Source organism: Diceros bicornis, chromosome 34 (assembly GCF_020826845.1).
Source record: "Diceros bicornis minor isolate mBicDic1 chromosome 34, mDicBic1.mat.cur, whole genome shotgun sequence".
Taxonomy (NCBI): Eukaryota; Metazoa; Chordata; class Mammalia; order Perissodactyla; family Rhinocerotidae; genus Diceros; species Diceros bicornis.
Genome location: NC_080773.1, coordinates 5,262,949 through 5,275,072, shown reverse-complemented (window position 1 = coordinate 5,275,072; position 12,124 = coordinate 5,262,949).

Here is a 12,124-nt window from a genome sequence, read left to right as displayed (position 1 = left end):
CTGAGGTAACACTCAGTCTGTGGTGGTTCTTACTAAGGAGCACCTCCCAAACTATGTGAATTGGACCCGCAGTTCCTGAGAGTGTTGGTCTGCCAGGTTGTGTGAAGGGTGCATCCGTGTAAGGGATGCCTGGTCCCTGCCCCTGTAATGTCTATGGAGAGGTGATTATTCACGTGGCTAGTCGTCATATAAATTACGAGAGATAAACGCCAGAAGAGATGTACCAACGAGAATGCCAGTAATCATTCCTTGTATTTATCTAGAATTTAGAGTTGAGAGAGGACCTTTCCATCCATTGTCTCATCATTGAGATTAAAGAGGTCGCTTTCAAGAGACAGGTGAGAAAGGACTTCTGGGGGGAGGTAGAATGAGCAGGATCTTGGAGGGCAGGGAGGAGGGTGTGGAAAGATGAGGCATCGAACATAAAGTAGAAGAAACAGCGTAAACCAAGGCAAGGCCAAGGGAACACCATCAGGGAAGGGTAGTGTGTGTGTCTGAGGGGAGATGGGCAGTGGAAGATAAACTTGGAAGGTAAGATGGAGCTTGGTTATGCCTCGCTTTGAATATCAAGCTAAGAGGTCTGTGTGGCTGTCTGTCCTCTAGTGCCTTTGTGATCTATGTAACCAAGGCCATCTTGACCACCTAAAAGTAAAGCCTGTGACTCTGAGCTGTTCATTTTGGCCACTTCTTATTCCTAACCCTGAAGTATCTAGAGTGTGTTTCTAGTATCATATACATGTTAGATGAAGGGATGGGTTTTGGGTGGATTGATGGGTGGATGGATAGACGGACGGACGGACAGATGGGTAGATGAGCTACATGAATCAATTGTCTCCTTTTCCACGTAAATCTTGATTCCTCTTTCACAAAAGCCATCCATGTACCTTTCCCCTGGATACAGCTCTCTTGGTGCTATGGAGAACAGCCAATAAGGCCCTGTGAGAATTTGAGTTGTACACATGTAGCCCGTGTTGAAGAGGCCCATGGTAAAGACTGCCTCAAATTTTCCCCAACCCGTTACCCTACTTTCAACTGTGGTTCCCCTGGGTTTTGAGATCATTGAGTGTGCAGACAGGCAAGAGTTCCACTTGGTTCCATAGCTGCCTCATTAGGGACCGCAAGCTTCGCCATGAGGATCGCTCTGTCCTACATCCAGGAGAGCCCGTGCTCCAGAGCTGACGATGTGTAAGGCATGACTCTTCTCAGCCATTAGCAAAATTGACCGCTGCTCGTGTGTGCAGTTTGAGAAGTCTGAGCACATCCCCTGCCCCTAATAATTCACCCAAGTCCTATATGCGGCTGTCTGAAATTCCATCAAGGTGAGAGAAGTTCTTCAGATGAAATTCTTCTTCTAATTTATTAGATCCATTGTAAGACTAGGATTTACCTTATGGATTTTGTGGAATAACAGAGAAAAAGGACATAGAGGAAGGGTTCAGACCCTAAATTCTTTCCTCCAGGTGGACAGGAAACTTGGAAGCATTCAGCTCAGAAGGAGAAATGAGAACACTGCACCCACAGCAAGCCTTACTTCCTCGAGCACTTTTGCAAGGACTGACCCTGACTCTGGAAGGCTGGTAGACCATCACTGGTCACCAAGCTGAACTGACTGGAGGGTCGCCCGAGACGCCCCCAACCCTTACGGGGCTGGGCTGGACCAAGGCTCTGCCTTGTCTGCTCCACAGTGGGTTAAGGTGACTTCAACAACAGAGCACTCCTCCGGGGCACAGGGGGTGAGAGTGGAGGTACCCCGCGATCTGTGTTTTAGGGACTTTCTCTAGGGACTTGGGGCCCAGTTGGTTCATATGTGCTTGAAGCCAAGGACAGAGGGAACTCAGATGGTCCCCAAACTGAGTATTTATTTACTCTTTATTATCTGAAGATTTGTCTGAGGCAGTCACTTTGAATGTGACTGTGTCCTTGATACGTTTATTTTTCTTTGTGGTGCCCAAACTGTAGCAGAGCGTATCCCCCAGAAGCCACGGGATGAGGGTGACTTTAGAGCTGAGGGAGCTGGCTTCCCCCTCTGACCTGGGGAGCCTCCCAGCTTCCCAGCCTCCTCTTTGTCTGAGCCGTCTCTCCCACAAGGAGGGTCCCGGAAAGGGGAGGGATGTTGTTCAGGGGAGCTGCTAAGATGCCGAATGAGGCTCTTTCATTGCAACAAGAATCCAAAGAGAGAAGCCTCAGAAGTGTCTTTCTGAACCTGGTGGTGGGAGCTCCAGGTTTGGCTTCTGGAGACCCCCGGCCACTAGAGAGCAGGCCTTGGCCTGGCTGCCAAGTCTTCACAACAGGCTGGGGTTTCCAACAGCTGGGAGGTATCCCCTGGACCTTGCTGTCATTGGCCTCCTAGAGGATCAGCAGCATCCTGTTATGGCCTGAACCACTACTGGCCACAGGCTCTGCTGAGGGTGACGCTGCCTTCTTCACGCTGACTTGATGCACCAGTCAGCAGTGCCGTGCTTTTTTTGGCACAAAAGCATCGCAGCTTTATTAACACGGTGACACCCACTGAACAAGCGTTCATATCGCACATTACATCACATTAACGTGTACAAAATTAATATTCCTGACCTTGTTGGTGGGAAGAACAATCAGTCTGGGGAGCTTGTCATCCCAACGCAGGCAGCCTTCTGGAGAAGTCCTGACCATTAGAGCTTCAGCCGCCATTTTCTTCCTGTCAGAGCCAAGCCTGCACTCCTAGCCCCTCTACTGGGCTTTGGCCCTTTGGGGATTCTCCTGGTTCCTGGAAAGCCCCAGTGCCCAGCAAGGATGCTGTAGAGGCCCCTGGTCTCCCTGGGACCATCCAAGAATGCCATTATCTCTTTGTCCCTGTGACCTCTGTCACCCCAAACAGCTTGGGTGACATCTCGTGACTGCAGGTGCCCAGGCGCCTGGATGGAGAAAGCTCGTGCTCTCTGCTGGATTGTGACCTGCCGGGTACCAGCCATGAGCACTCCTCTAGAATCAGTTTCCGCTCTCTGCTCCTTGTTTAAGGTCCTGACAGAGGCCCAACAGCTCAGTCTAATCGCCTTGGTATTACCCAGAGCATGTAGCTCAGCTTGCCTCCACTCCATCACTCTCTTCCTTCTTATTCTCTTGGCCCAAAACCAAAGTCCTGCATCAGTGCTGTCCCTCTGAACCCTCTTCCAGTCAGCAGCCAGCAAGATGTACATCATCCTGATCCTAAGTCTGGGGGTGCTGGGAGCTGCCTAGAGGGTGAATGTGTGTGGTCATTGTCGGCTCAGGTCTGAGCACCCTGCATGCCTCATTGCCCCTCACACCCTCCAGGGCTCTGGGCAGCCCGTTTTGTGGGATCTCAGAACATCTGGGGTTAACTCTGGGCTGCAAACCAGGTTGCACCAGACAGGGCAGAGGCTGCAGGTACGGCTACACTGACAAAGGAGCCCCCCCCGTCCCCGTCACAATTAGATGTGCAACATCTTCGCACAGAAGAGAGACCTGTGTAAAAATGACCCAGAGGACAAAGTGGATACGCACTTCATAAAGCAGAAAGTCTTGTGTGAAAGAGATCGGTCTGTCTGGATTTTCCGGGCGTGTTTATAACAAGGTGAGATCTAGGTGAAGTTTGCTGGGGACTTGAGCTCTTTCCCCCATAAAGAGGAAGGCCACTCAGGGTGGAAGCTGACCTGACATGGGGATGGGCTCAGCCTGAAGAATGTGCTTGGCTGGGGTTCTGAGGGCCGCGGGGACGGTGGCAGCCAGAGGGGTCCGAGTGTCTGAGGTGGCTGCTCCCACTGGCACTATGCAGAAGGTGGTCTGGCTCTAACCACCGCCCCCAGGGGTGGGGGGAGCGGGGTATCTCTGGTCAGTGGAAGTGGTGGGTGGAGCTGTGGGTGGAGCCAGGCTTGGCCATGCCCCTGCCCGCTTACTAGAAGTCCTGAGGACAGGCCCAGGTCTGGGAGGCAGCACGAAGGGCTGGGTCAGGAATACTAATTTTGCACTTGTTAATCTTTGTCTTTTCCTTCCTCCACCTTCTTTCTTTGCTCTTCATTTCCATCCTACTTCTTCCCCTTGCTCTCTGGCCTTCCTCCTTTTCCACAGCCCACACCTTAAGGCTTCAGAGGGAGGAGGAGCAGCAGGTGTGCCGTGGGGGGGGCCCTTGCACTCCCCAGGCCTCTCTGCTGGTCCCCCACTGCCCCTCTCCTGAGAGGCAGCATGGAGGTTGGGGGTCTGGGAGACCTTAGGCTCAGAGACCTGCATTTACAGAGCAGGAGTCAGCCCAGAGGCCCTCTGACCTGCCTCCCGGGTGCGGACCCAGGGTGGCCCGTCCACTTCCCTATGCAGTCCGTGCACCTCTGTTTGAAGCATCCTTTCAAAGTGGAAAATTCCTTTGTGCTCACTCTTTATGATGAAGTTCTTGCTCTTTTACAAACACCTGGAGGATGGGGCTGGCAGAAATTGCTCTCCTCCTTCTCCCCTCCCCTTCGTGGGGGAGGGAACTGGTGCTGAGACATGAAGCCAGGCCATGGTCACAGGACGAACCTGTGGCCGAGCAGGAGCCAAGACCTGGGGTCTCACGGTCTGTGACATCACTCAGTTTAACAGGAAAAAATACAATACGGGAACAGCAACAAAAACGGCAGGTCTTCTCCCAGGTCCAGGCTGGCACCCTCGTGGACGCCTCTCCACGTTGGGTTGCTGGGGCTTCCGGGCTGTGCCCGGTGGTGACTGGGGGTCTGCTCTGTGCTGGGCCCAGGTGTGGGGTGGAGGCAGGGATTCAGGTGGCCAGGACACCCCTGATGATCTTGGCGTGTTTCCGTGTCTGAGCGAGAGGACTCGGGGCCTCACTAGGAGTTCGGGCATGGCGGTTATTAAAACTCAACCTGAATTTGATTTATGAAACAGGCAGGGTAGCCTTGGCTGTGAGGGGCAGGCAGGAGGAGGGTCTACAGAGACGGGTATGCATGAACCCAGAGAAGGAAGGGGTCAGGAAGGCCGATTCCGGAGCCAACAGCCTTCTTCACAAGACGTCCAGTTTCAGACACGTCACCCCTGCCTGTCTTCTCAGTTCTGAGTCTCAAATGTGATCCTGTGTGCGTGAAGGCCTGAGAGTGGCTCCTGGGGGTTTGCCAAGGAGGCCCTGGGCTCCGGGGCCTGTTCCTCCTGGGGCTCCCCTGGTCAGGCTGGACGCCAAGTGTCCTCTGCCCAGGACGGCCCCTGATCATCTCTGGGGCGGAAGCAGGCCTCTGTCCCCAAGCTGTTCCACTCGCTCTGCCGACCAGGATTGCTGAGCAGTTAACTTCCTTCTTGGTCACCTCCTCAGCTGGTTAAATTATCCTTAAAAAAAAAAAATCACTGTGTGGTTTAAAACTCTGAGTGCTCAGGGGAGGCTGAGAGAAGGCCTGAGTCTCTAGCCTTGGAGCTGACCCACAGCAGCTCCCCAGGCCTCTCTCCTCCCACCAGCCCTGCTCAGGACTCCCAGCTCGGGCCTCTCTGACCTCACAGTCCTCGAGCTGGAATAACCTCTTCTTTTCTCTCTTCTCTAATCTCCGTCACAGCTTCTCTTTCTCTCCCTGCCTCCTTCCCACTCCCCTTGGTCTCTCTGTCTCTCTCTGTCTTCTCTCTCTCTGTTCCGTTGCCCCCATCCTAATGGATTCCTCTCTTTCCCCGCCATCTTTCTCTTGTTCTCCTCTCTCTGCTCCCTCCCCTCCACTCTCTCCTCACCCTCTGGACACTGGACACTGCCCCTGTTCTTCCTCCCCGGGCCTCTCCTCTCCCTGCCTCTTCTTCCTCTCTCTCCATCGCAGTCTCAGGCTTCCTTGTGAATGAATGACCAGAATCACACAGCTTACAGGAGGAGGTAGCTCTCGGCTAGCTTTACGAGGAAGAGAGGGGAAGGGGAATTAAAAGAATGAAGTCTTGCCATTTGTGACAACGTGGATGGACCTAGAGAATGTTGTGCTAAGTGAAGTGAGTCAGACAGAAAGACAAATGCCCAATGATTTCACTTATATGTGGAATCTGAAAAACAAAACGAACAAAGAAAACAAAACAGAAACAAACTCATAGGCGCAAAGAACAAACTGGTGGTCACCAGAAGGGAGGGGGATGGGGGGACAGGAGAAATGGGCGAAGGGGATTAAGAGGTACAAACTTCCAGTTATGAAATAAATAAGTCACGGGGGTGTAATGTACAGCATAGGGAATATAGTCAATAATATTGTAATAACTTTGTATGGTGACAGATGGTTACTAGACTTAACGCAGTGATCATTTTGTAATGTATATAAATGTCGAATCACTGTGTTGTATACCTGAAACTAATACAATATTGAATGTCAACTATAGTTCAGTAAAAATAAAGAAAAGAAATCTGAGGAAGCTTTAGCCAGCACCCAAGGAGTCTTGGAAATTTGAAAACAGAGGATTATAATTTCAGAACCTTCATTTCAGCCCAGAAAATGTGAAAATCTGCAGGACAGTTTACTTTGGAGTTGCTTCTGGGAGCAGGGCACAGGCCCGCCTTCTCCCCTTTCTCTCCACCTCACTCCCAGGGCCCCTCTGCTTCCCTGCCACCCCACTGAGCCCCCGTGGCTGGAGAGTGCAGACCCACCAGGGCACCCTTCACTCCTTCGTCTCCTCCTTTTGGGAGAGATTCACAACCGAGTAATGAAGGTAATTCCCACTTGCTCAGAAATGAATTCTGTTTCATTTCAAAAGCCCCAGCTTACTGTTTTATATTTATATCAAACATATTAATTTCTTTTTACCTAATGGTTGAGTTTAGCTAATGATGATAATAAATATTTATGAGGGAGCTGCTGCCTCAACCTCTGATTGCCGCCATGGGCTGGCTTCTCACTCCGTGGCCATGTCCCTTGGCCCCATGGCCGTGTCTCGGAAGGACTGAGCACTAGGGAGCATGAGAGGGGACTCAGGACCCTCCTGGAGAGGCAGGTGTGGAATCTGCCCAGGGATGGAAGTCAGAGAAGGCTGTGACATGGCAGCCGCTCCGTGTCCTGGGAGCATGGCCCTCACTCCGTGCTCCTTCTGTGTGAGTCCCTCTGGGTAGTCAAGTCCCCTTTCTAGCTCCTCTGACTCTTCCTGAGGGGTCCCAGTGGGCTTGAGGGTGTCCCATTTAACTTGTCAGAACTCCAGTTTCCTCGGCCACAAAAGGTCTCCCAGGACCAGTGAGAGGACCAAATGCAGTGAATGTGAGAATGGCTCATAAGTCTGCACGGATTAGGAGGGTCTATTTTCTCATCACTTGACATTCCAGGGGTATGGGGCTGTGGAACTTTGGAGGAAGCTTCTGTAAGTTTGAGAGCTTTTATTTCTCATGAACACGCGTCTCTACCCAAAAGTCCCATTGGGTTCCGCTCGTGCCAAGTTCGTCAGTTCATCCAGCTGTCCGAAAATGTGTCCTTAGCCTTCAGCTCTGGAGAGATCCATTGCTGTCTTGCTGCTTTAAGTGCATACCTTTCATTGAGGGGGAGAGAAAGTGGGGATGCAGTTAGGGAAGCTGTGGCGGCATATTAGGACTCGCCTCTTGGAGAGAAACTTCTTCCCCAGAGCAACCTGGGGAAATATGAGACGCTGGCCCCAAGCCGCCCAGCACTTGCTGGTCTCTGCTCTATGTGTTTCTTTGCATCTTTGCAGCTGTTGATCTGGTTTGAATGAGAGCCCCCTCCCCCTGACCGTTCAGCTGCCTCGTCTGCTGGAGCTGGCGCAAAGGTTCCAGTCTTATTTGTTCAAGAGAAAAGACTGACGATAATGCATTCTTCAATAATGCGGGTGTGGGCACAGCTGGGGTGGCTCCAATGCAAGGAGACCCCCATCCGGGGCATCTCTTCCCCTCTTCCTCAGGGTGGGTTCTCATCCTTTCCACCCCAGAGGCCCTTCCTGGTGAAGTGGCCCTGCTGAAAATGCCTGTCACTCTCAAACAGAGTTGATCCAGGAAGGACTTGGGGTCACACCTCGGCACATCTGCTTTGCTCTTGCACTAGTCAGAGTCTGGATCCATCTAGATGTTTTGTCAACTATTTGGGAGGTTTGAAGAAGTCATCTGTGGTGTTCCTTCCTTCCTTCATTCATTCTCTGGACAAATGTTGAGTGGCTGCTCTGGGCCAGACCTTAGGGTTGCAGGAGATACGGGGGGCTGGTCCTGACCACACGAAGCTGACAGTCTATTAGAATATCCTGGAACGTCTTGCTATAAGCAGGTGATTTCAGTGGTGTGCCTTGTAACAAGAAGGGAGAGGGTGCTAAGGGGACAAAGGTTGGGGTCAGAGAAGCCCCCTCCCCCTAGACGTTACCTCTCACCTGTGGCCTGTGGGGGTGGATTGGCTCACCCTCCTCTTCTTTGCATCTGCCCCAGCGTTTCCAACAGAGGAGGCAGCAGTGGGAAGTGAAGAGTGAGAGACCTTGGCACATTCTAGAAGCTGAGAGGCTGGAGAGGAAGCAGGGCCAAGACGGTGGAAGACTTTGGGGTTGCTTTGAGGAATCTGATCTTTCTTCCAAGCCCGATGGGAAGTCACTGAGGGTGTTCCATGGGGTTTGGCATGACCGGCCCCCTGATTGACAATGATCCAGTGGCTTCTGTGTGGAGAACAGAAGGAAGGGCCTGGGGCTGGAGTCAGGGGGTTCATTGAGGAGGAGAGGTGAGAGATGCTGGTGGCTAGCCGAGGCTGCTGTCAGAAGGGACAGAGAAAGGGGACAGATCCTGTTATGAAGGCTGGTGGCAAACATCTTGCTGCTGGACGTGACCTCCCACTAACCTCTTTCCAAAGGAGACAGCGAGTGTCTGTTTCTCACCTACTATGTATAAGACTGTGAGGATGTAGACTGGGGCCCCGGGCCTTGGAGAGTTCAGACAAGGACATACAGAAAGTAGAATAGCAGCAAGGATTCAAATAACTATTCACAGTAGCCCAGCTTCCCAAGGCTCTGCATGAGTAACCGGCAGAGAGGGAGGGAGGCCACTCCAAGGCCAGCACGGTGGGCCAGCTTCTCACCCAGCCCACCCGCCCCCCCACTGACCTCTGCCTGTCCACTCAGACAGTGACTGGAGACAGCCAGTCTCCCCTCCCCTCCTTGCTTGCTGCAGGTCATGACCTGTCCCGCTGTCTGGAAGTCCATCCTTCTGTCCAGCCAGGGACTTTGCTGGTTAGTCGAGAGAAGAAAGGACTGAGAAATGACTCAATTGCGGAGTGTTTATGAGGAGCCAGTGTTTGGAGGGAGCACACCCGAGAGAGTGAGTTTACATCTCAGTTCTTGGCCCTTTTCTCAGAAAAGCCATACAGTAGAGAAGTAGGAAGGGAAGATCTTACAGATTTAATGCTCTGTGGTACAGATGGGAAAATTGAGGCTTAGAGAAAGAAAATGACATTCTGCTTAGAGTGCAGCAACTCACCTGGCATGTGTGGGTGCTCAGTAAGAATTTATAGAATTAATCCCCTCTGCCATCTCTCTGGGTCCATTTCCACTTTCTCACAATGTTTTGAAGTTAGATGATCAAGAGTGGTTGTGATATTCTCAGGGCAGTGCAACTATTGCAGAATATGGTGGAAAGATTCATACTTTACCCTCCATTTTAACGTAGACAGAAGAACCAATGGGTAGAAGTCTTAGGCTCAACTTAAGGAAACACTTCTCACCATTGGGTCTGAAAAGAGAATGGCTGTTTTAATAGGTAGTGAGGTCCCCATCTTGGCAGTGTGCAAGTATGTTTGTAAGGAGCCTCAGAAAGCCTGACAATGTCTAGGGTAGTGTGTGGGGTGAGGCCAGGTCTCCCCAGGACCCAGGTCTCTTGGCACCAGAGCTGTTTAATTTTCCTCGGAGTAGGATTTTGTTCCCACTGGGGAGGTTGGCCTTACTTTCCTTTCAATCTGCATTTCCTCCTTGGTCATCAGACTGATGACATGCTGATACTGCTGTGCAGTTTACAAAGCATATTGGAGCACATTGGGGGCCAGCTCGGGCGCTATCTGGTTGAATCAGTGATGGTGCGTGTGGGGGGTGCACCCTGCGCTGTGTTGAGGCTGCCACAGGGGGCCCCGTGCTCTGGAAGCTACACTGCTCCTGGGTGGGAGGTGGGCCGCCGGAGCCACTAGATTTCCTTCCCTCTCAGCTGGTAGCTTTCAGGCCACAGCAGGCTCTCTGGTGTCCACTGTTGGCCCCTGCTTCTGGCTGCCTGGTGTCTCCCATAGCTTCAGGTGGGGCCATTTCTGGGTGCCTGCCTCTCGCAGACTCGATTCTGTGGGAGCTAACAGAAGCACAGTGTCCCCGGGTGTGGGTTCACGCTACAGCCTGTGGCTCAGAGGGCCGTCTCCAGGAGAGGAGGGGCTCTGGGATCTGTCCCCGTTTATGTGGGGCTGGGCTTTCCCTTGCGTCTCAGCTATAGGGACACAGGCCATTGTGCTTTCCTCCTTCCTTCCCAGACTCAATGTTCAAAACAAAGCCCCTTGGGGTCAGCCCCATGGCATAGCAGTTAAGTGCGCGCGCTCCGCTGCTGGCGGCCGGGGTTCGGATCCGAGCGCGCACCGTGGCACTACTTGTCAGGCCATGCTGAGGCCGCATCCCATATAAAGTGGAGGAAGAAGGGCACGGATGTTAGCCCAGGGCCAATCTTCCTCAGCAAAAAGAGGAGGATTGGCATGGATGTTAGCTCAGGGCCGATCTTCCTCACAAAAAAAAAAAAGAAAGAACGAAGCCCCTTGATGGAAACATTAGACCTACGGGCACCTGGTGTGTTTCTGCAGACAGCGGGCTGCACCTAGTTAAGCCCAGGTCACACTGCTCCAGCTCCTCTCCGGGAGGACTGCAGACCCGCCCAGATGCTCTGACCAGCTCGTGCTGGGTCTCCCCTGGCACACAGGGTGACCAACTGACCTGCTTTGCCCAGGACTGAGAGGATTCCCAGGATGCAGGACTTGCAGTGCTAAAATCAGGGCGGTTCCAGGCAAATGCGACTCTTGGTCACTCCACCCCCGCTGCCCTCCCTCCAGACCTGCCAGCCCCATTGGGGTTTGCAAGCCAGACTGCCAGAATGTGCTGCAGGCTGAGGAAGGGTGTGGGGAGACTGAGACATCTTTTATTTCTCCCTTCCTATTCCTTTTCCAGCAAATGCATTCACCTTCTTCATCGTGGCCAGCAAAGGAGCCTCCCTGGGCCAGCACAGTACTTCCCCAGTCATTTTGGCCCTGGTCCTGGGAAAAAAGCTTGTTGGCCATTTTAATTTGTCAGCTCTAAGTGCATGTCCTCAAATTTAAGGTCGACCACAGTACTCACACCTCAGCTGACCAGAGCACGGCACTTTCCTGTCACTTGTAAAGCACATCCCATAGCTCAGGCACCAGACTTGCGCTTTGCTGTTTGCACGTGAGCAGAAATGTCCTTGCCTCCACGGCTGATTCGGACGTGTGTACCTGGAACCCCTTCCCGTCCATGTTCAAATGGCTCGGGGTTGGGATGTTACTGTCGTCTCAGCTTAGAAATCTTGACGCTCAATGGGCGACTTAGGAAGGAAAAATAATCACACTTGAGCTGGAGGGAAGAGCAAGGGGAAAATATCTGTTTGCCTTCAAGGGAACTTATTTGAGTTATTGCACTGTTTTCTTCTGGTGTGAGATTGATCTGGGGCAAATCTTTAAAGTTATGGGAGTGAATTCTGCAAACAAAGCTTCCTTTTCTTTTTAAGAGTTTTTTACGCTGCCACACAATTAGCACTGTAGCATCCCAGCCACCTACACACTTCCCCACTGGCCTGTTGAAGCCAGCAGGTATTGAGGAGCTGACAGGAAGAAGTCACTTTTCCCCCCTTCTCTGGCTTAAAGTTGTTCCTCACCACAGGGATGGCCATGCCTAATTGTTCACACAACCAGCCCGACTTGGTTGACAGTGTTATGCAAGCTCCAGGAAGGAATAACCTAAGCCACTGAATGCAAGAGAATGAAAAAAAAAATCATTTCATTCCATTAACACAAGTGTTCTCCTGGCTTTGCGTCTCTGGATGTGCATCTTCTAGAACCCAGCTGCTCAGCCCTGCCCTCCACCTGCTCCGGAAGTGCACGCAGGAGGTATATCCCCACTTACATCGCCTCCAGAAAGGCGGGATCCCTGTTGGATGCTGACGGAGCTTATGCTGAGTAAATATTGACAAAGA